The sequence below is a fragment of the Nuphar pumila genome, chromosome 8, assembly GCF_984573655.1.
Source record: "Nuphar pumila chromosome 8, dmNupPumi1.hap1.1, whole genome shotgun sequence".
Lineage (NCBI taxonomy): Eukaryota > Viridiplantae > Streptophyta > Magnoliopsida > Nymphaeales > Nymphaeaceae > Nuphar > Nuphar pumila.
Genome location: NC_143256.1, coordinates 7,885,672 through 7,909,374, shown reverse-complemented (window position 1 = coordinate 7,909,374; position 23,703 = coordinate 7,885,672).

Sequence of the window (23,703 nt, the reverse complement as noted above, 5' to 3'; positions counted from 1 at the left end):
CGACAAAAGCAAAGAGGGAGGAGGTGGCACCGCAGACAGGGCTCTCGGTGCCGGCACACGGCGGCCAGAGAGATGGAGTGAGGGAAGAAGGAGGAGGTGAATGAGAGAACTCCGGCGACGGCGGTGTGCGAGGGTTGAAACAGAAAGGGAAAGAAATGGGCTCGCATTAGGGTTTTACAGGAAAAATTAGCGACGAAAACATTTTGTCTCAAAATCCGTCGTAAATTAGCGACGACGTAGCGACATAAAAATTTTGTCGCTCATCTATCGCGAAGTTGCGACGGAGTTTGTAACAGAATGTTTACGTCGCTAATTAGCGATGGATCTTGAGACAGGATTATTTCGTCGCTAATTTTGCAACTAATTCTAATTTTAAGGACGACTAGTTTTCTATCGCTATTCTGTCGCAAATTGGTGACGCAATATTTCTGTCACAAATTTTCGTAGCTAATTAACATTTTTCTTGTAGTGAAAGATGGAGGGCACCAGGTGCATCGACACACTCAAAGTGTGCCATCTGATGGCACCTGATCCTTGCTCACCATGTCTGGCTGGAGCAGTTAGTGCAAGTCACCTTGTGTTGGGACGTTTCAAGTTTGAATCCCAATGTTATGGTTGTATAACTGGTGGGACTCTGCCTAACCCCAGTTTCTCGTTGAATTAAAAATAATAATAATAAACCTATGCCCAAAGAGTAAAGCAAGAGCCTTGCTTGTATGTGTAAGAGGTAATATCGGTTAAAGTGCCAAAATGAGAAATATTTGGCTTACATAAATCTTGGCCCACTACTTGTAGCTAAGAACAATTGTAGGCCCTTAATTTGCAATTTGGTTGTGGGGAAATTGCAACCTTTCAATGTCTCCCATTCAATAAAATGTTCTTTCACCAAACATAGTCTCATTGGTTGCAAGTGGGCAATGTGGGGTGCGGGCGTGATAAGGATGCAGCACTAACCATCACAGACGGTGCTTCATGAAAACGATGGGACGTAGCAACCATACAAATTAGCAAAAGGATGAAAAGGAATGAAGGTTTATTGTTCTGTGTTTTGTGCCTTCACCTGGCAAAGAAAGTGGTCTTTAAGGGGTCAACTTGGTTGTAATATCTCTCTCTATCACTGGCCTCATCGCTGTCTAGGTCGGGCTCGGCTGGATAGAACCTAAAGTAGATCGGCCAACGATGATGTAGGCGGGCACTTTGTCTATGAAATTGGTGAAAGGCCCTTATGAGGGACTGTGTGATAATGGCTCTAGGAGCTCCTCGAGTCGCTTTCGTGGCCCAGACGCGTCTCTCTTTGTCGTCTCCATGGCACAAGCCATGTACTCGACGATAATTATTGAGTTATCAAAGTTAAATCTGAGAGCGTTTAACTTGTATATACGTGTTAAAAGGCATGAAAATGCTATCACAGAGATCGATCCTCTTAGTCTTAGTTGTGCTGAGTTTTCCTTTTCATTTCTTGCAAGCCATATAGTTCTTTTTTTTATTTATAACCCAAAGAAACCACACGCCTGGTCACGCTGGGATTCGGGTTCTGTATTAAGTTTTACATTAAAACTAGACCTCGGATCCGACTAAAAACCCGAACTGATTAAGTGTAAGTGTCAGATTTTATGCTAGTTGGATCTTGGTTTGGTTTTATCTTTTTCCATCAACTCTGAATCTGAATTCAAATCCGATTAGGTCAGACCTCACTTATCGCTAGATCTTACCCGAGTATAACCCCTTTACGTACCTAAGATGGAGACAAGAAAAATCTCTGCTTGAGAAAATATCATGTTATTTATTATTAAAAGTAAAATATGATCTTTTGTTGGGCCTAGGGATGGCAGTGGACCGGGGGAAAGCGGGGCCCCACCCCGCCTCGCCCCGTTTGGACCGGGGATGAAGGGTATGAAACGGGGATGGAGGCTGGGACGAAGGTTAAAATCCATCCCCATCCAGGGGTGGAGGCGGGGATGGACGTGCACTTTTCCCCTCCCCACCACGAACCCCGCCTCATCCCCGCCCCAACCACTTTTCCCCGCAATATCCCTGCCCCGCCCTGCCTCATCCCCGTTTGAACCGGGGATGGAGGACATGAAAAGGGGATGAAGGCGGGGATGGAGGATAAAATCCATTCCCTGCCGGGGATGGAGGCGGGGGTGGAGGATAAAATCTTGAGGCGGGGCGGGGGTGGAGACCTTGTACCCCACCCCGCCCCGCCCCACTGCCATCCCTAGTTGGGCCTTAACAAGGTATGATGCCACCCACACACACGAACGCCACAATTAACGTGGTTCGATCCTGTGAGGGATCTACGTCCACGGGAATAATGTTTCTCTCTCTCTCTCAACCACTTTGGGAAGAGAGAAGAGGTTCCTTAAATAGCTGATTATGGATTACATGTAATTGAGTAGTATTTTCAACCTGTTTGAACTCCCTCTCTACACGATTTTCATCTTGGGGATTACATTGATATTATCTTGATTTGATAACAACCTGTTATCTTGACAACTTTGCTTGGTTGTTAAAACTAACATTTCTTCATTTATAGGATTCTTGGATGATGTAGCTGTAAGACTTTTGGATGGATCGATATCTACAAGATGATGTTGATCTGGATCAGTCCTTGTAAATGGATTCTGATCAAGATCCAAGTTATCGTTAACAGCCCCCCTTCAAGGGGGACGTCCAGGGACGGGTGTTCAGTTTGTCACGAAGCATAGCGAACCTGACCGAGGACAGAGTCTTAGACATGAGATCTGCAATTTGGTCAGCGGATGGGATGTACTTTACTCGTAGATGTCCTTTTGCCACATGATCCTAGATAAAAACAGACATCAATGTCAGTGTGTTTGGTGTGATTGTGATAAAACAGGATTGACAGACAAGTATGAGGCATCGATATGTCGCACCAAAGAGTTGGGGGACCAAAACTAGATATTTGCATATCCGGTAGAAAAGTGAGCCAAAGGACCTAAGCAACAGTATTGGATAGGGATCAGTATTCAGCTTCTGTGTTGGAGCAGGTGAGCATGCTTTGTTTAAGGGTGGACCAAGAGACTAGGCATCAGCCCAAAAATACTGCAAAACCTCCAGTGGATTTTCTGTCATCAACATTATCAGCCCAGTCGGCATCAGAGAACGCAGAGATGTGAAAAGTAGGACTCTTGGGAAGTAGAAGTTCATTAGTCAAAGTATGCTTGATATAGTGCAAGATGCGTTTCACTGCAGTCTACTGAACAAAAGTCAGTTGGTGCATAAACTGGCACACTTTATTAACAGCAAACACCAGGACCAGTATGGTCAGGGTGAGGTACTGAACAATACCCACATCTTGATATTGGGTTGGATCAGCCAGAGGGGTCCCCATCATGAAAAGAGAGTTTGGTGGAGGAGGCCATCAGTGTGCTGACTGGTTTTCTTCCACTCATGTTGGTATGGTCCAATAAATCTAACATGTATTTTTGCTGAGATAAATCGAGACCATCAAAAGTAACTGCACTCAATATCCAAAAAATAATGTAATGGTCCTAAATCTTTTTCGAGCAAATTCATGTCCAAGCTTAGCAATAATGTGATCAAGATACCCTTTAGAGCTATCAGTGATAATAATGTCATCTACATAAATAAGAATATAGACCTGAAACCCATCGGAGTGTAGGACGAATAAAGAGGTATCGACTCGAGAGCTCATAAAGCCAATATTGAGGAGAAAGGTGCTTAATCGCTGGTACCAAGCATGGAGAGCCTGCTTAAGACCATAGAGTGTTTTGTGTAACTTACACACATGATGAGGATAACGAGGATCAACAAATCCTTGTTGTTGAGCCATATAAACCTCTTCCGAGAGGATGTTATAAAGGAACACATTATGCACATCGAGTTGTCTAATGGACCATCCCAGGGAAAATGCAACTACAAAGGGTTTGACCATTGGGCTAAATATCTCAAAGTAGTTGATCCCTTCTTTTTAACTATAGCCTTTTCCCACCGTGCAAGCTTTGTACCTCTCCAGGGTACCATCAGCACGTCATTTGATCTTAAAGATCCATTTACAACCTATAAATAAGGTTAGTATCAGACTTGGGAGGGACAAGATTTCAGGTGTCATTGCGTAATAAGGCGTTGAACTCAACAACCATGGCTTGTCGCTAGTGAATGGATTTCTCAGCATAAGAGAAGCATGTAGGTTCACGATCCTGGTGGAGTTTGGTGAAGAGAACCATAGGTATAGGATAGCGGGTTGCAACATAAGTTTTGGGTTTTAGAGAACCAGTTTGGGGATGGTTACCATAGAATGGGAACGTACAGGAGGTGATTCTTGGGTAAGTGCAATTCGACTAGAAGATGGTGATTGCGATGGAGAGTCCATAGCGGGCACAGGTGTACCCGAGTTTGACATGAGAACAAGGAAAAAGGGGACTCCAAAATGGGTGGGTTGGGTTGGGTTGGGTTGGGGAAGGGGAACCGAAGGTAGGAGGGGAAGGCTAATAGGTATAGGATTTTAGGGAGCAAGGACAAACATGGTTGTGGTTAACGCAGAGAGGAAGGGAAACACATGTTCATCAAATTGAACATTGCGACTAATAAAGATTTTTTCAATCACATGATCAAGGCAAAAATAACCTTTGTGTTGACTACTATATCCCGAGAATATGCATTTGGTGCTCTAAAACTGTAATTTATGATGATTAAAGAGGTGCAAACAGGGATAATAGGCACATTCAAAAATTTTAAGGAACTTGTAGTCGAGGATGGTATGAAATAAAATCTGATAGGAGGCTTGTTGTGGGTGACACTGGATGGGAGTCTACTGATAAGGTACACAATAGTGAGAAATGCATAGTTTGAAATATTGTTGAGGGATGCCTGCCTGAGCCAAAAGCATGAGTCCAATTTCAACTATGCATCGATGTTTGCACTCAACACAATCATTTTGTTCATATGTGTGAGGGAAAGTGACATGATGTTCAATACCATAAGACTGTAAATAAGTGAAAATAGGTTGATATTCCTTGCCCCAATCACTTTGAAGTGCTTTAATCAAGCACCCAAATTTATGTTTCGCAAGCTTTTAAAGACTTTTGAAACACTAATAAAACATGAGACTTCTATTCAATAAGAAATATCCAAGTAAATCGAGAGAAAGCATCCACAAAATTGACATAATATAAATGTTCTCTACTACCCAAAACTGAAGTAAGTCCCTAAACATCTGAATAAATCAAATCAAGTGATCCATCAACTTTATGTATAGGCGATTCAAAGGGGAGGGAATGACTTTTTCCTTTTTTACACACCTTACAAACAGAACTGCTATTACCATGTAGAAAAGAAAGTTTATGCCTGCTCAAAATCTAAGAAACTAAATAAAAAGCAGGGTGATTGAGCCTTTTGTGCCATTGTTCCACTGAAGTATGCTCTCCTATATAGGCTTGATGCAGGAGGAGAACTGAATGTCTGGTCCACTTTAGTAATGTTCACTTTGTATAAATTATGATCATTGGTACCCTGCAAAAAAAAATCTTGCCGAGAGGCGCGGGGTTTTTTACGCCTGCTGTAACTGCCCCCTTCTTCCCCCTTCGATAAAATGCAAGAATCCTGCCTAGGGCACGATTCTTGTTTCCCTTATTGTTTTATAAAACACGCACCAGGTCCTCCCATATATAAAATAAACTCGGGTCCGGGTCCAAGCCCGCGCCCCACGATGCTGGGTCCATTATTAAAATGGATCAGGTTTGCCTGTGAATGACGGATCCGTGTGGATCCAACTGTGGGTCTGATCCTATGTACCAAAATTTATTTTATTTATTGTTTTACGTATATTCTAATATCCAATTCATAGGGTATCTACGGATCTGGGTATCGGGTCCTAGGCCCAAATCAACTAAAACTCATTGATTCTCTTTTCCAGATATCAGATATGAACTCTGCTACTCGGGACCCAAATCCCAATTTGGATCCGGGCTGGTTATAAGAGTGGATCCATCTACACTATTTACTGTTGTCTTTATTTTATTATGATATATATATATATATATATATATATATATATATATATATATATATATATATATATATATATATATATATACGGGTATATGGATCTAAAAGGTGGATCCCGGACCCATCTACGCACCCTTTTAAATAGTTATTCTTCAAATTATTTAATTAATTAAAAGTATTGCACTTATATATGCATATAAGATTATACGAGGTAAATTTATTCGTAAAGATCCCTTTATGGGTCCTGGATCCGAAAATTTGGATCCCAGGCCCAAATCATATAGAATCACTTAAATTTTTTTCGGGTATTACATCCCTACCCCCTTAAAAGAATTTCGTCCGCGAAATTAAAACGTACTAAATAAGTATGGGTAGTACCAAAATTAAATATCGCATGAGCCTAATGATTGACAACTAAGAGATACCTTAGACCAGATCAGTCTGATCGTCCTGTGTGGTTGTCGTAACGGCATAAACCCTCTCGTTAGTCCTTCGTTGACCCTGTTGCGGTTGAGGTATGTGTTGTTGCTGCTGCAGTGGTTGTTGTCCTTCCTGAGCCGCTGGCTTGTTTGGACAAAAAGGAACAATGTGCCCTGGCTGCCGGCACTGATAGCAAATCCCCTTGAACAATGGGCAAAAACCTAGTGGATGGTTCTTGCCGCACTTGCGACATGTTGGTGGGGCCTTTCTTTGTTTTTTCCCCTCATAGGTCCGCTGTTTCTTGCCACCCCGAGTCTTTCCGCCTGCAAGTGGGTCCTTCCTCTTTCCGCTCGAAGCATCCCCTCCATTGATGCCTCCCTTTTGTGATACATTCTTAGACCTCTCTCAGTCCTTGGTCAGAATAGTGGCTGACTCGATAGCATCGGCCAAAGTAGGAGGTCGACCCGTCAAGACGCGAGTCCGTAACCCATCCTTTAGTCTGTGCGCATACTTTGCCGCCATTTTCTTCTCATTCTTGAAGAGGTTCGGGCAGTACCTCTCGAGACTCTGAAACTTGGTAGTGTAATTTATCAGACTCATGGTTCTCTGAGTCAAATCAAGAAACTCTCGTTGCAGTTGTTCCTCAGCGTATGCGGAGAAATACATGTTCAAAAACTCCTCCCAGAACACTTCTCATGGAATTACGTCCATATCGGCGAAATTCACCCTTTGCAGGGTGTCTCACCACTTCTTGGCATCGCCCTTCAGATGGTATGTGTCAAACAGTGTCTTTTTATCCTTAGGGACAGGTAAGACGTCGAACGCCCGCTCTATCTCCTCGACCCAGCTCTCTGCAGCCTCTGGGTCGGCCTTTTCTGAAAAAGTTGGCGGATCCAACTTCAGGAACCTTTCAAATGAAATGCCTCCCATGTTTGAACCAACGTCGACAAGAGAATCACGCACAGCTGCCTGCGCGCCTGCGCTGCTTGTGCTGTCTGAGCAACCTGTGCCGCCTGCAGGGCCTGTGCAGCCTGTAGAGCCTGAGTAGTTTGAGTTGCCTGAGCCGTCATAATCTCGGTTAGGGTGTAAATAACCTCCATCATAAAGTCCCTATGTTCCTGCCAGTTCGCGGGAGCAGCAGTAGAAGACAAAGCACCTCTGCGGGTATAATGCGACATCTACAACGCACATCCTTTCTACAAATTAGACTCTTATTGATCCTACCCCCTTAGGGTTGATCACGAACAATAATCGTTCATGTAATCACACCAAGAATTTTAAATCCACCCCAAAAATATTGAACTATAATTGCAATCAATCACACAGAATTCACATACTTTAAGTATAAGTATTAAATAGCCATACCAGTGAAGAAGACTGCTTTGGAGGATGAGTCACACTTGTCGACGCTTCAGGACAGGGCTCATATACCAAAATAAAAATTTAATACTCAAAAGATGATAAAATTGCAAGTCTTTGTGGTGGGCTCTGATACCAAACCTGTAACGACCCCAACTCATACCCTTTAAAAATGCAGAATATTTTTTTTTTTTACACAGTATGGAAAAACTTCTCAGAGATTCAGAGTCCTCACAGTTCTAATTTCCATTGGATAGCCCAAACACCACAAACAAACTTACAACCATCATCCATATGAACCAAAACAATTTCTTTATTTATGAATAAGAGTAAATTTCAGAGACAAGGTTTTATTCGACTGAAAATAAAGCAACAACTGAAAAAGCAAGAAGAACTGAAACAAAAGAAAGAGCTACTATGTCCCCTGCTGAAACTGTCAAGCCCAAGTATGACTCTCATCCATTCCCAGTAGCCAGTCCAACCTCACTGTTCACCATATCCTGTGAAAAACCAACAAAGTAGGGTGTGAGAACCGAAATTCTGAGCACAACTACTTCTAAAGAAACCAAGTGAGACAAAGAACATGGATAAGATCCCGTATAATAATTTGAGTGAGTGCAGATGTATCAATTTACAGAATTTAAATAACCATACATGCAACCAGTTACATATGCCAGACAGGAAGAAATGGTAAGGCATGAGCATAGACAAGAACTAAGTAATAAGATCTTTCAGCATGCTTCTTAGGAAGTAAATAGCATACACTCACCATTCAACCATGCATTAGAGAACAATTCAATTATGCATGATCTAGTGCATAGCAGAAAAATGCATGATTATGTGCAATGCATGATTCTTTTTTTTTTCATTTAAGTTTCATTTTTTCATATGCATGCTCTATTAAATGCACACAACTTTAAGTTTATCTTTTTAATTATCGTTGCCCGCAGATACACCAAACGGGTACAATCTCTGAGGTCAAGTAGGTTCCCAAGGTAGCTTAACACACGATTTGTATTTTATTATTGGGTTTCAACTTAGCCCTTGACCGAATCACCTTCGGAACATTAGACCTTCACATCTAATGTCAGGGACACAAAGGACACCCCACGCCCACATGTGTCACTTTCTTGGTACCATAAACAACAGTTGTGTCAAAACACACCACTCCCAGGTAAAGTGGTGGACTCTCCCTAAAACCATGACCAAGAAAAAGAACCTCAATATCGGGTTCAGGGGACAAAATTATAGTACACGGAGTTTTTGTATCCTCACAGTCTCCCCAAGACCAGATCTCTAAGATTCTCATACTCCAGATGAGATATCCTAGAACATATATTACATTGTTCTTATTCATTATATTTTTATTTAAGTCAATTCTTTAAGTTTGCAACACCATATGCAAAAGTAAAGTGAAAACCCGCATCCTCTATTGCGGGGACCCTTACGGGACTCGAGCCCGTGAGAACAACTAGAACAGTGTAGTAGTGTGTCATACCAACTTATGTGGTTTAAGTAATGCAGTAAAAAACATATGTCAAAAAAAACCAAACCCACGACTCCCCAGGCCAATAATGATCCAATTAGGCCATCAGTGCATCACATAATAAAACCTAGTAGTGTTTATTCATAACACTAAGCCAATGGTGCCAAAAGCATGTGCACTCGTGCAAACATAACCCAACCATATGCATGTCATTACTCAATTATATGTATTTTCACTATTTGTGGTACCTACATCATATATGTGTATTAACCAATGCACATTTCTTTTAAGTGTGTGAGTGTACATATAAAATTTCACATATTCATCAAGCATACATGCTCAAGAAGAAAATCAGTAACCGAGTCATGCTCACATTCATGATTGCACAACCAGTATCATGGAATGTAAAAATAACATTTACCAATTACCGGACAGAAGTGTAAACTTTGGCATATGCTAGGGAAGATAGTCAGGCTTACCAATTCCGAACCCCCATCCTTCTAGCTAAATATTCCAGCATAGCCCCAAAGTCTGGGATTCTTGACATACACATAGGTATAGGTAGGTTCCAAAAATTTTCCTTTGTTCAGATTGGAATTTTGAGCATACACAAAATCCATTAAATCTGGACAAGTTTCAGGACCAGCACAATTGATTCATATCAGTCAACATGTAACCATATACTCCACTGCACATATGTGGCTAAAAGTATGAGTCTGAATAACCGTTTGCATGAGTGGACCAGAAACAGGATTTCTTTTTATACTCAGCATGCGATATACTTTCAGTTTTGTTTAGTGAGTTCGACACTTCCTTCTTCAAGCATTAAGGCATCTCTAACAGTTTTGTACATATTTTTATGCTATCACAATTCAACATGTGCTATCCCACAATTTGAAACACACAAAAATTTTGAGTATTAAAATTTAGAACATGCGATACTTTTAGGCATGGGAATATACTCAGGTCATGAAGAAAACTCTGAACATTCAAAAGTTAGCATGGACAATGATCAGAACGTGTCATAGTTTGTAACGTTAACATGATATTACCTAACCTACTCAGACATCCGTTAAGCAGATTAGAATTGAGATTCCAAAAACGCAAATTCGTTGATGCCAACATTTTCAAATTTAGATTCTCATTCTAATACACAAATTTAGTTATATATCATGCAGCCTTTCATACGTCTGGGTGTTATGATTTCAAATCAGAGTATTCAGTAGCAAGCATAGCAGTACATTATCAAACTTATCAAAACATGAAGGAGTGAAATTCAGTAACCTAACGCATCAATGTACAGGGCTAGTATGAAGATTTTCATAAAACCAACAATTCATTAATCACCCTTATTATAACAGAACCAAATTACGCAGGTTGTTCTACCTCCTAAAGACATGAAATTTTTAATCCCATAGCATAAAAAGATCTGTCTAAAAACTTCATAACGATTTATATTGTGCGATGCACATAATGCACATCGTGTAACCTGCCTAAATCAGGTTATACATGACTCTTCATATGCACATTCAAAATAAAGAAACCCCATGCCCTAAGTTGTATACCTAAACAGAATTCAAAACAACATAGATTCGAGTTATCGGTTCCAAGATCGAAAACCCCCAAATCTAACAGATTTGGGGTTTCCAGGTTAGGGATAGGCAAGAGAACCCCAAATTTTATTTTATTTTGTGATTATGGCAGCCAAATTCCCCAAATTCGATTGATTTGGGGTTTCTGTCAACCCTCATAACCTCCTCCCATTCCTTTATTCATGACAACCGAAACCCCCAAATCAAAGATTTGGGGTTTTCCGATGTGGGATTCACCAAAATCCCCAACTATCACAACCTAAGCACCTTCAATAACCCTAAAGAAAAAAACACAGCATCCTACCAACCACCGAAATCCCATCCCTATCCTTCTTTCAGAGTTTCGAAATCCCTAAACTCTAAGGGTTAGGGATTTCCGACAACATGAACCCCTCCTCTCAAAGGATCACACGAGATCGAGACCCATCTTTGATCCCTCGCCCAAAATCGTTAGAAGCATCGTACCTTTTTGATGATTTTCTGACAATCGGAAGCTGGAGACGCGAGTACAGAGCCGGCTAAAGTCGCCCCTCATTGCTGCCGTCATAGGGAGTGCTTGCTGCGGTCGGTGATGGTTACGGTAGCCGAAATTCTCCGACGATCAGCACCCCTTTCTCAAGTGTGCGCCCACAGACAGAGAGAGAGAGAGAGAGAGACCGAGTGAAGAGGGCAAAACCCTCTCCCCCCCCCCCCCCTCCTCTCTTGCTGAGAGGCGCGGGGTTGGTTACGTCTGTTGTAACCGCCCCCTCCTTCCCCCTTCGATAAAATGCAAGAATCGTGCCTAGGGCACGATTCTTGTTTCCCTTATTGTTTTATAAAACATGCACCGGGTCCTCCCCTATACAAAATGAACTCGGGTTCAGGTCCAAGCTCGTGACCCGCGACGCTGGGTCCATTATTAAAATGGACCCGGTTTGCATACAAATGACGGATCCTCAGTTGGATCCGTGTGGATCTAACTGTGGGTCCGACCTTATGTACCAAAATTTATTTTATTTATTGTTTTATGTATATTCTGATATCCAATTCGTAGGGTATGTATGGATCTGGGTATCGGGTCCTAGGCCCAAATCAACTAAAACTCATTGATTCTCTTTTTCAGATATCGGATCCGAACTCTGCTACTCGGGATCCAAATCCCAATTTGGATCTGAGCTGGTTATAAAAGTGGATCCGTCTACACTATTTATTGTTTTCTTTATTTGATTATGATTATATATATATATTAAAATATTTATACGGGTATATGGATCCGAAAGGTGGATCCCTGACCCATAGTTATTCCTCGAATTATTTAATTAATTAAAATTATTGCACTTATATATGCATATAAGATTATACGAGGTAAATTTATTCGTAAAGATCCTTTTATGGGTCCTGGATCCGAAAATTTGGATCCCAGACCCAAATCATATAGAATCACTTAAATTTTTTTCGGGTTACAATTGCAGATTAGGAAGAGATCTTTGGAACAAACCCAAGAGTAACCGGATCAGATTTACAAGTACCTTTTTGTCTCTAAAAAAGAAACAAATAAGTAAAAACAGATTTAGTATTTAAAAGTTATTCCTTCTATCAGATTACAATTTCTTCTGCTGGCATTGAAATACGCATTATTCTGTTAGGGAGTCTTCACAGCAATTTGAGCATCTTCATCTCAATTGGTTTCCTCCTCCAAGGTTAATCCAGTAATTCTTATTAGAATTGTTTGGTGATAGTAATCTCAGTGATAAACTTTCATTTTAAGCACCATATGCACATTTTTGACGATCTCCCTGGCCTCATTGCGATCCTTCTCCGGACATGACAGGTGGATGTTTATCAAGAGTTGGTGAACATCCTTGCACGAATCTTCCATCACCTTTTAGATCTCGCTATCATTCATTTCTAAATTCATACTATAACAACTGCATCGATCACTTCCCTCAATAAATAAGTAACCTATGATATCAATAATCTATTTTCTGACAAGGATGGATGCCTATGTCACGCTTCGAAAGTCCTAAAATTGCTAGTATATATATATATATATATATATATTATCGTCACTAGCCTCTGACGAAAGTAATGAGGTCCCAGATATAGAAGTCAAGTTAAGTATGTAAAGACGCCAATTACTGGTGTAAAGAGAAAATAAAAATTGGCATGGTACAGAGATACCAAAGTAGAGTTATAGGTAAATGCTTAAGCCTCTTCAGGCATCAATCCAAATCATGAGAGAGGAAATATTTCATCGAAATGGCCCACTGGCTGAGTCAATACCAAGAACCCTCCACAGTGCCAGCTAGAACAATAAAATATATAAAAAGTAATTGGTCCCGTAAGCAGTTTAGGAATTGACAGATGAAAGGACCACCTAGCTAGTTTTCATTGTTATGGGTAGTTCATGCTTAACAAGAGTCGGATAAGGTCGGGGGTACTGACGGATTATTGCCAGGGGTCCTTCTATCGCCGTTCATCCGATGGCATCACAAACACTGGATCTTCCCAATTTGAATGCTTCAACTTTGAATGATTCCTACAGTATCTGTTTATTATCAGAGCCATTGATGTTCAAGACGAGCTGCCTCTAAAACATACAGAATGAAACGTTGGAAAACAAAGATAGAGAATAGCGTTCGGGATGTCATCTATTGACATGAATGAGAGACATCAGAGGTACTCTACCGTTGGGAAACAATATAAAGATCCTCTATACAACATAAGCATTCCACCAAATAAACCATAAAGAGTTGAAAAACTAAATGGTCCATCTCTCTCTCTCTCTCTCTCTCTCTCTCTCTCTCTCTCTCTCTCTCTCTCTCTGGGTTCTATTGAAATTAGACTATGTACTTGTGGTTTGTTTGGATGGCACGCAATGATGCTACTTTCTATCAAGTTACGGTCACCCTTAATCATCTTGTCCATAAAATCTTGGTTGACGTATATGTGATTTTACGTATGCATCTTAGAGACCACTCCTTTCATCTGAACAACGTTCACTCAACGGTGGTTTCTTCTAATCCAGCAGATCTTGGTTGAGCTGGCTTTGTTGTTTGTTGCTAGTTGTCAGTAGTTTCTTTTTCTTTAGCTTTTGTTTTTTCTATATTTTAGTTTTGCTTTCTATTTTGTTGGGTTCATGGGTTCAACATTTTGTTGATCTTCATGAGTATTAATGGTGATCTCCTTTAGGCTCTCTGAGAGAGAGCCTAAAGGAGATCACCATTAATACTCATGAAGATCAACAAAATGTTGAACCCATGAACCCAACAAAATAGAAAACAAAACTAAAATATAGAGAGAGAGAGAGTAAGTGATAGCTGTTCAACCCTTAGGGGTGCAGCTATCAGAGCAAGTTTGCTGACCGTCCATCGTGGCCTTGATGGATGGCCAGCGCAAAAAATGCGAAAAAAAAAAACTGAAAACAGCATTTTTGGACGTTGGAAACCACTGCCGGCAGAACCGATGGGGGGTGTTCCTATTAAATGTTAAAACCACGAGCTCTGCTTGTCTGGTAGGAGCAGCTACTCCAATCGCCTTGTGTTGGGAAGTTGCAGGTTCAAAACCCAATGGTATAATTGTATAACTGATAGGGGTATGCTAACTAAGCCCAGCTTGCTTTTCAAATAAAATTAAACGTTAAAACCTCTCTCTCTCTCTTTCTCATGGCAAAATTAATGTACAAAACAAATAATGAAGTTTAACCCATAGAAAAAATGCAAGTCATATTTATGTCAAACATCAATAGGAATGAAATTTGACCCGGTAGACCTGAGCCAACGCCAACTGATCTAATGGACCTTCAACAAAATCGTTGTGGGAATATACATAGACTCAATGGAGAGAGAAGAGAGAGCAATTTTTGCTTGCATAAATTCCAACTACGGCCACCTCCAAGGGGCTATAGCATTTCTTACGGAGGGATGAAGCCCCTAAGGCGTGTGCTGGTATCATTACACTTATTTAATTCCGCATTTATTGCCTTCCCTTGTTGATGTGATGCGTCACCCTCTCCTACCCAATGAAAAGACCTGGAAAACAAAGCCCCCACGAAGTTCCCATCTCAATTCCAAATCAAAGCCAAACACATGATTATTACACGGTGGAAATGAAATGTCTAGATTATGATGGTATCTCTATCGGATCCGGGTTTATTGGCTTTGTTTGATCTGTCATGGTCGGTGTAATAACGTGACCACAATCAGACAATAGAGGGGATGAGGACAGGACGAGACTCGTTCACTAGCTTGGAGCAAGTCACGACGTGTCTGATCGCTACAGAATAACAGTAATTCCATACCCGAAAGGAGCACCTGGTGCACCTTATATCTGCCCGGGTCTTCAAATTAAACAGTCTGGATTTGTCATCTTCTCTGGAACTTGCACTGCCCTGTACATGTATGTATCGGTGGCCCGCTCTACAGCTTGTGAGCTGTGACAATATGATCGATTTTATTTGCTTATCGGGTGTCATGGGGTTGAATCTGGTTCGCACTAAGGTGAATCCAAATCCTAGATCTGTCTTTAAGGTGCTGGTACAGGGTCCGAACCCGCATCCTATCGAGTTCTTTATAAGAAAAAACATACCTGGGTCTTATAAGGATTGCATGAACCAGACCTGGTTCATACCTGGCAAAATATTATTTTTTTTTAATCTTTTTTATTTTGAAAAATCATGGGTCTTAACCGGAACTTGGGTTGGACTTGGACCCCTGTCTGACACGAAATTTAATAAACCATACTCTGCTATATTTACTAACCGGGACCCTTTGGCTTCAATCTAGTTTCTAATCAGACCTCTTTCTTTATCCCAACCCTAACCCCTATAGGGTTTGGTACAGGTCGGGTTCAGGTCAAACTTAACCCATCCACACCCCCTAACCAGAACACCACGATTTATGGTGGTGTACAAGGGTTATATATAAAAAAATAAATGCTAAACTCTCAATCATGTATCTAATAATTTTTTTCATAGGAAAAGCTGGGGTTAGGCGGACCCCCACGAGTTATGCATTGTACCATTGGGTTTTGAACTTGCAACATCCAAACACAAACATGGTGACGTTCACAAACTCCTACCAAACAAGTGGAGCCCCTTGGTACTTAAAACTTTTGTCTTAAGCCTACTCTAGCATGGTATTCAGAGGCATCTTTGAGTCATCATCTCGTGCAGGACTTGAGTTGTGAGTGGTTGATTTTTTTAGTTCGTGGTAGGTTGGTTGGGGTGAATTCTACCATCCATAATGTCACGGGCATATAATTTTTTGCAAACCCACAACTTGTTCGACTGCGCTTAATAGTCAAAGGTCGCGTACCAATACTTTTTCATATGCCGAATTATTTCATTGGCCTTGCGCACCACCTCGTGTGCATCTGCCTAGTGAAAGCTAATCAAGTGCATCTCTAAATGTGTATTCTATCTAATTCATGTCTCTTTGTGCATAGTCGTCCCATACCAGTATTACTTCTGAAAAGAGCACAAACTTGCCTTAGCCTTGCGCGTCATAGAGTGTATTACAACTCCATGCGCATGCTACAACAAATCCTCGCTACTGAAGAAACAAGATCTTGCGGCCCCTAATCCGAAGACCAGTTGATGATTGAACACCATAGTGAAGAGTACCACCCAGACTTATTCACTGACACCTAGGAATTCACTCGCCTAGCTCTGAGTCACCATACTCGGTTGGAATTACCTAAGGTGATTCTTGGGAGAATTAGCCCTAACCCACCTACACTCTTGTGCTTTCAAACGCTACACGTGGAAAAACTCCTACAAGTCGAGTGGCCCTTAACCAAATATCTAAAGACATCCTCTAAAACATTGGCACTGCTTAACCAAACAACGCTCCACGTTTGCCGCCACACAACGATGCACTAATAACGATATCATTGCCTATCGCGTATTGTGTTATAACCGCACATCATCGATCAAGCTAATGCATACTGTGTGTTCCTATACTATATGCATTTTTCACTCAATAGAGTTTTGCACTGCACATGCCCCATTATGAAGGCTCGGTCTAGGACATTCTGCTCTACCTAAACCAGTGTCATCATCGATAATGCCGGTATAAGTAAGAACACAGTCTTAACTGATATGTCAGTTTTTTTTTTCACTTATCTTGGATGTACTTTTTTTCTTCACTCTACTCAACTTGTTCTGGTTTTCATCCACCATCATCACAACCCTGAACACGTCAAGTCTCATTCCTTAATGCGCCTTCAATCACTTAAATAACGGTCTTTCGCTCCATCAACATTGAACATTCCTCGCTAGTGGGACCCCAGAGTAGTCTCATATACAAGCGGGCCATCCTTGCTCGCATGACAACCTTATCGTCTTCATGGTCATGGTTGGGGTGCCTTCTGACCCCAATAAGGGCAATTCTAATCCCTTCATGGTCCTCGCAGAGAAGGACGACCACAAATACGTGTCGCACGGATATCAACAACCTTAAGGCACCAACTTGCGATTTTTCTAACAGTCCAAACTAATCCTCAATTGGGGGACACCTACTTATATATCACCCCAAAGCAATTCTTTAAAGCGTCTTCCTGAACACTCAGCCGCACAAGGGGTAATACAGCCCAATGCTATAACTCTTATACATAATCAACATATTGCAACTCTCATTCAGAGCCAACAACACATTTTTATAGGAACCAAACTGACGAGCCACAAAAACTAACTTTTTCAACACACACAATCCATAGAGGAACTACCAACTCAAAGAACCAAAACAATGAGCATTCTACTCAAGATGAGCACTCTGCTAACCCACAATCTTGGAAGAAAATAAAAAGTTTAATTGAGTCTCCCAAACCCAAAGGTGCAAATTTATCCAGCTAAATCCAACGTGTATTCTTTGCATGCACAAGATAAATGCCACGCTCCACCTGCGAGCCTAACACACAACTAGTAGAAATATTTGGCTTATCGATGTTCTCTTAGTCAACTGAACAACAACCTTACATGTCTGCTTACCATCAACTAGATGACCCATAGCACCCTACCAACATCTTGCATTTGTGCTTGGTTAACAACACTTCAACTGCACAAATTTGTGTAACCAGGATAAACCATCACTGACCTCTTCAGTGTCACACTCAATGAATAATAATGTCTTCGTGAATCTTTTTACTCTGATGCCAATTTGTTACGGGCATATAATTTTTTGTAAATCCACGATGTGTCAGACTGCCTAGTCTGGCCAGCTAAAGGCCAAAGGCCGCGCACCAACACTTTTTCATGTGATAAATCATTTCATTGGCTCTTCTCACCTCCTCATGTGTATCTGCCTAGCGGAAGCTGATCAAGTGCATCTTCAAATACGTATTCTATTTAGTCCATGCCTCTTTATACATAGTCGTTCCATATCAGTTATCACTTCCAAAAAGAGCACAAACTTGCCTTAGCCTTGTGTGCCATAGAACGTATTGCAACTCCATGTGCATGCTAAAATAAAACCTTGCCACTGAAGGAACAAGACCTTACGACTCCTAGTTCGAAGACCAGTTGATGATTGAACACTATAGCAAAGAGAACCACCCAGACTTATTGGTCAAGACCTAGGCATTCACTCGCCTAGCCCCGAGTCACCATACTCGGTTGGAATCACCTAAGGTGATCCCTGAGAGAATTAGCCCTAACCCACGTGCACCCTCATGCGTCCAAACGCTACACGTGAGAAACTTCTGCAAGCCAAGTGATCCTTAACCAAATCTTCAAAGGCAACATCCTCTGATCTGCTAAAACTACCTAATTAACCAAACAACACTCTACGTCTGTGCCACCATACAATGATACACTAACAACGATATCATTGTCTATCGTGTGTCGTGCTATCACCGTACATCACCGATTAAGCCAATGCATACCGCGCGTTCCTACACTCGATGCATTTTTTACTCAGTATAGCTCCTCACTACACATGCCTCATTCTGAAGGCTCGGTTCGAGACACGTAGAATATCTTAGTTTAAAGTCATATATATATATATATAGATAGATAGATAGAGAGAGAGAGAGAGAGAGAGAGAGAGAAAGTGTGTGTGAGTGGTAGCTCAACAGCCCCTAGGTTAAGGGTTGTGCAGCTCCAATGGATGGTCAGTGAAAAAATATGAAAAAACTCGATAAGAAGTGAGTTTTTTTGCTTTTTTATCATTAGTAGTGATCGAAAGCTCTGCTAAAACACTTACAGGATGCACCTATCATTTTTTTAAAAGTGCTTTAGCAAGCACCATTAATGATCAAAAATGATATTTTCAACAATTTTTTGTGTTTTCTACATTGGCTATCCATTAAGGTTGTGATGGACGGTCAATAAACTTGGGCAGATAGCTAGGCACTTAAGGGTTGTAGGGTTGCACAACCACTCTACTCAACAGTTTGCATTTGGAGTTTTCCACTATTTAGATAGTTACATTGTTTATCAACTTTCCTTAATCGATTATCATTATTTTGATTATTATCCATTCAGTTACATATGATAAGATTATCACTACAAGAAAAATGGCAATTAGCGACAGAAATTTGTGATGGAAATAATCCATCGCAATTTTGCGATGAATTAGCGAGAGAAAATAAGTCATCCCTAAAATTTGATTTAGTTGCGGGATTTGCAACGGAACAATTTCGTCGCCAAATTCGTTGCTAAGTAGTGATAGATTAGCGATGGAATTACATCTATCACAAACTATGTTGCAACTTAGCAACGGAATAGCGACAGCTTTTTTCTATCGCTGATTAGTGACGGCGTTTGCGACAAAATGTTTCTGTCGTGAACTCGACGCTAAGTAGCATCAGTGTTGGCGACAAAATTGTTTTGTCGCTAAGTTTTGATATAAAACGCCCATCTAGGGTATGAAATTAACTCTCTCTCTCTCTCTCTCTCTCTCTCTCTCTCTCTCTCTCTCTCTCTCTCTCTCTCTCTCTCTCTCTTACCCGCGTTGCTCGCCCCGGCCACCTACCTCTCTTCGGCGATCGCTCCGGCCACCTACTACCCTCTGGCGACCGCCCACCTCTCGCCCTCCAGTGACCGCCCCGACCACCTCCTCTTTTCTATGTCTAGCAGACACCTCGACGACCCTGAGAACCCCCCCTCTCAGTGTCTTCTCTCATTTCCCCAGCAGCCACCAGCGACTAGAGCCGCCAGTGACTACACCGACGATCTCCCCATCGCCATCCCTCTTTGACCTCGCTCTCCAGGAGGATCCCTCGGTCGATGACCTCTTTTCCAAGATGACACTCCCCCTTCGGCTCAGGTAACCCCCGACTCCCCTCTCTCTTTCCATTGCATCGCCGGCCATTTCTTTTTTCGCCAGGGAGAGGCTGAGCTTTTCTGTCTTACGGGATAGGAGGAAGGGGCTTTCCTCCCTCCCTGTACTTTTTTCATCGGGAAGGGGTCGGGCCTCCTCCCTATTTTTTTCGCCAGGGAGGGGTCGAGCCCCTTCCCTATTATCCTGTCTTACGAGATACGCGGGAGGGGCTTGACCCCCTCTCCTATATTTTTTTTTTCGCCAGAGAGGGGCTGAGCCCCCTCCCTTTTTTTTCGCCAGGGAGGGGTCGAGCCCCCTCCCTGTCTTACGGGATGCGAGGGAGTGGCTCGACCCCCTCCCATTTTTTTTTTTGCCAGGGAGAGGCCGAGCCCCCTCCCTGTTATTTTTTTTGCCAGAGAGGGGCTGTGCCCCCTCCCTGTCTTACAAGATGAGAGGGAGTGGCTGATCCCTCTCCCTTTTTTTTGCCAGGGAGGAGTCGAGCTCCCTCCCTATCTTACGGGATGCGAAGGAGGGACTCTGACCCCTCCTTGTTTCCTTTTTCGCAAAGAAGGGGTCGAGCCACCTCCTTGTATTATTTTGTATATTTGTGCTTTGTAGGTACATTGCTGAGCTAATTGCGCGATGCTTAGTGCTAAGCATCGCATGCGGCTAAAAATGCAATGCATAAAGAAATAAGAAAAAAATAAAAGGCAAAAGCAATTCAAATCAGGTAAATACCCGTGGTGAGTAAGTGATGCAAGCGCATCACGTGTTATTTAATTTCTTAGATGCAATACTTTTTTGTTCACGCACTCACTTAGTTGTGGATATCTAGGACTGCTTTGATGGAGTTTGGAAATCATTTTGAGCATGATTTTAATGTATGAAAATAAAAGTGTTCTTATTTTTAGAGTACGAATTTCATGCTAGGTATGGTAATAGTTAGCGGGATATTAGAGTGTGTATGATATAGGTACATGTTTGACATTGTTTTGATATGAATGATTTGAATGTATTACAATGTTTAATGTGTCTGCATCCATGCTTGCATGAAGTTATTTTTCATTTGATTATGCCTTCCATATGAAATTGTATCATGAAAACATGCTTCAAATGAGTGTATCATTTTATGGAATGTGATTTCATATTTCTAAATATCCTCGTGATGTATATAAATATGATGTGACTGTGTTACACAAGAAAATATTGAATTATCAATGCATGCATAATAGTTTATGAAATCGCATTTTATGTTAAGCATGTTTGTGGTATAGAGGGGAAAAAATTTACGCATTAATTGAAACAAAAAACTGCTCGCAAATAATCACCAAACAAGAATTAATAGATAAATTAGATATTTTTTTCATCATAGCATTATTAAGATTCTGTTTTAACTGGTGATGATAATATCTGTAACATTATAAGACAAAATGGTTGCAAACCGTGAATAGATGTACCTTGAGATGGAACACTGGTTGGGTCATTTAGACAATCTCTCTTTGTATGACCGACTCATCATGTGGGTGCTCACACGTCAGGTTCCTTCGATCCTGTTGGTTATTAGATTTGGCCCAAGGGTCATGACAATATGAGTTTTTCTCTTCAAGCCATTCATTCAAACTTATTAACTCACTCACTCGTTGGTTTTTGGAAAATAGTAACCCTGGTTTTTGGTAAGGAAAGACACAATTATCAAATACGACATGCCTTGATGTATAAACTCGGTCAGTGGGGGAAAATAGGCAGTGATAACCCTTGTGGTGATCACTATAACCTAGAAAGACACATGGTAACGTTTTCGGGTCAAATTTTTTTGTGGCATAGTCTCGAAGGTAGGAAAAACATCGACAACCAAAAACTCTCAAACTTGTATAGTCTAATTTCTTCTTAAACACCTTCTCATATGGAGTTTTCATAGACAAATCTGGTACTGGCAAGTGATTCATTATCTACATTGCAGTTAAGAAAGCTTTCACCCAAAACTGAACTGTTATTTGTGCATGAAAAAACATAGTCAACCCTAGTTTAGTGATAGACCTATACTTTCGTTCAACCATTCCATTCCATTCTATTCTAGAGTTTTTGGGCAACTTTTATTGTGAACAATCTTATTCTTCTTTAAGTAAGTCCTGAGTTCAATACTCCCAAACTCACCCCCTTTCATCTATTTGAAATATCTTTATGTATTTTTTAAACTGAGTTTGGACATATTTATGAAATTCAATAAATTGTGTACATAAGAGAAAATATCCATGAAAAATGAGAATAGTCATCAATAAAAACTGCATAAAATCTTAATTTTTGATAGAAAATAATAGGAGCAGGTCCTCATAAGTCACAGTGAACTTTTTCAAACAACTCTATGAAATGATCATCAACAAAGAGAAAAGGAAGCCTATTTATTTTACCCATTTGGCAGCTTGCACATATGATACTTTTAATGGACTTCAATTTTATTGAAATAAACTTATTTTTTTCAAGAAAGTCAACAACTTACGTATGCATATGCCTAAGTCATTGATGCCAAACTTCCTTACTGGAGTTTTTAAACCATAAAAAAAAAAAAGAAAACTTGTTGCTCACGACCAATCTTGTTACTTAAGTTGTCAAATCTATACATATCTCTTACTCTACTCCCTATCACCACTTGTCTGCCCATCCTCTTGTTCTTAATCACAAAACCATCAGATGAAAACTGAAACAAATAGGGCAAATCAGTGGTTAATTGACTTACGAACACCAAGTTTTTTTAAATTTTGGAAACAACCCAGACATTATTTAGGTGAAGAGAGTGGTCACCATTTTCAATTTTGGTAGACCTTACATGAGTAATATTTAATCTAGCACCATTTTCAACCATATTTTTTTATGAATCATAATACTTGGAACAAGTTTCAAGATTACCTGTGTTGGCAGTAATATGAGAGGTAGCTCTCATGTTAGGGAACCAATCTTGATCTTGGCTATCGGCTAGTTTAATGGCAACAGGAGCCTATGAAACATCTTTAGCTTGATAGGCATGATTAAAACGATGCCAATAATTGATGGCACTGTGATTCATTTTGCCATATATTTGACACAAGACCCCCTTTCTCCTTAGTTGGTTTTGGCATTCAGTTGATTTAAACCAGATTTGCCTTTGTTTTGATTGAATCGACTACCACTCTAGCTAGCTTGGATAAAGCCACGACTCTTTGAGCTTAATTGTTGCTTTGGATCAAATTATTTTTTTTCCCAAAAAAGACAGTTCTCATTCACACCTTCTTCGAGCACGGTGTGCATGTTTTCATGACCTTGAAGCAAGCCGACCACATCACAGAATGAGCGACTTTAGCATTATTGTTATAAAGGCGTCATTCTCATGGCCAAGCCTATTTAAGAGCCAGAACACCATGGTTTCATCTTCCATGAGTTGGACAATAACCGCAAATTCATAACAAAATTTTTTTGATTTCATTGATATATTCATTCACGAAAAGACTTCTTTTTTTATAGGATTGTAATTTTTGTCTTAATAAAAAATCACGTTCTTTAGAGAGGTAAGCAAAAGCCTTAATAAAAGTATTTCATACCTCACTTGATGTTTGACGGCCAACAACAAAACCCAACACTTCTT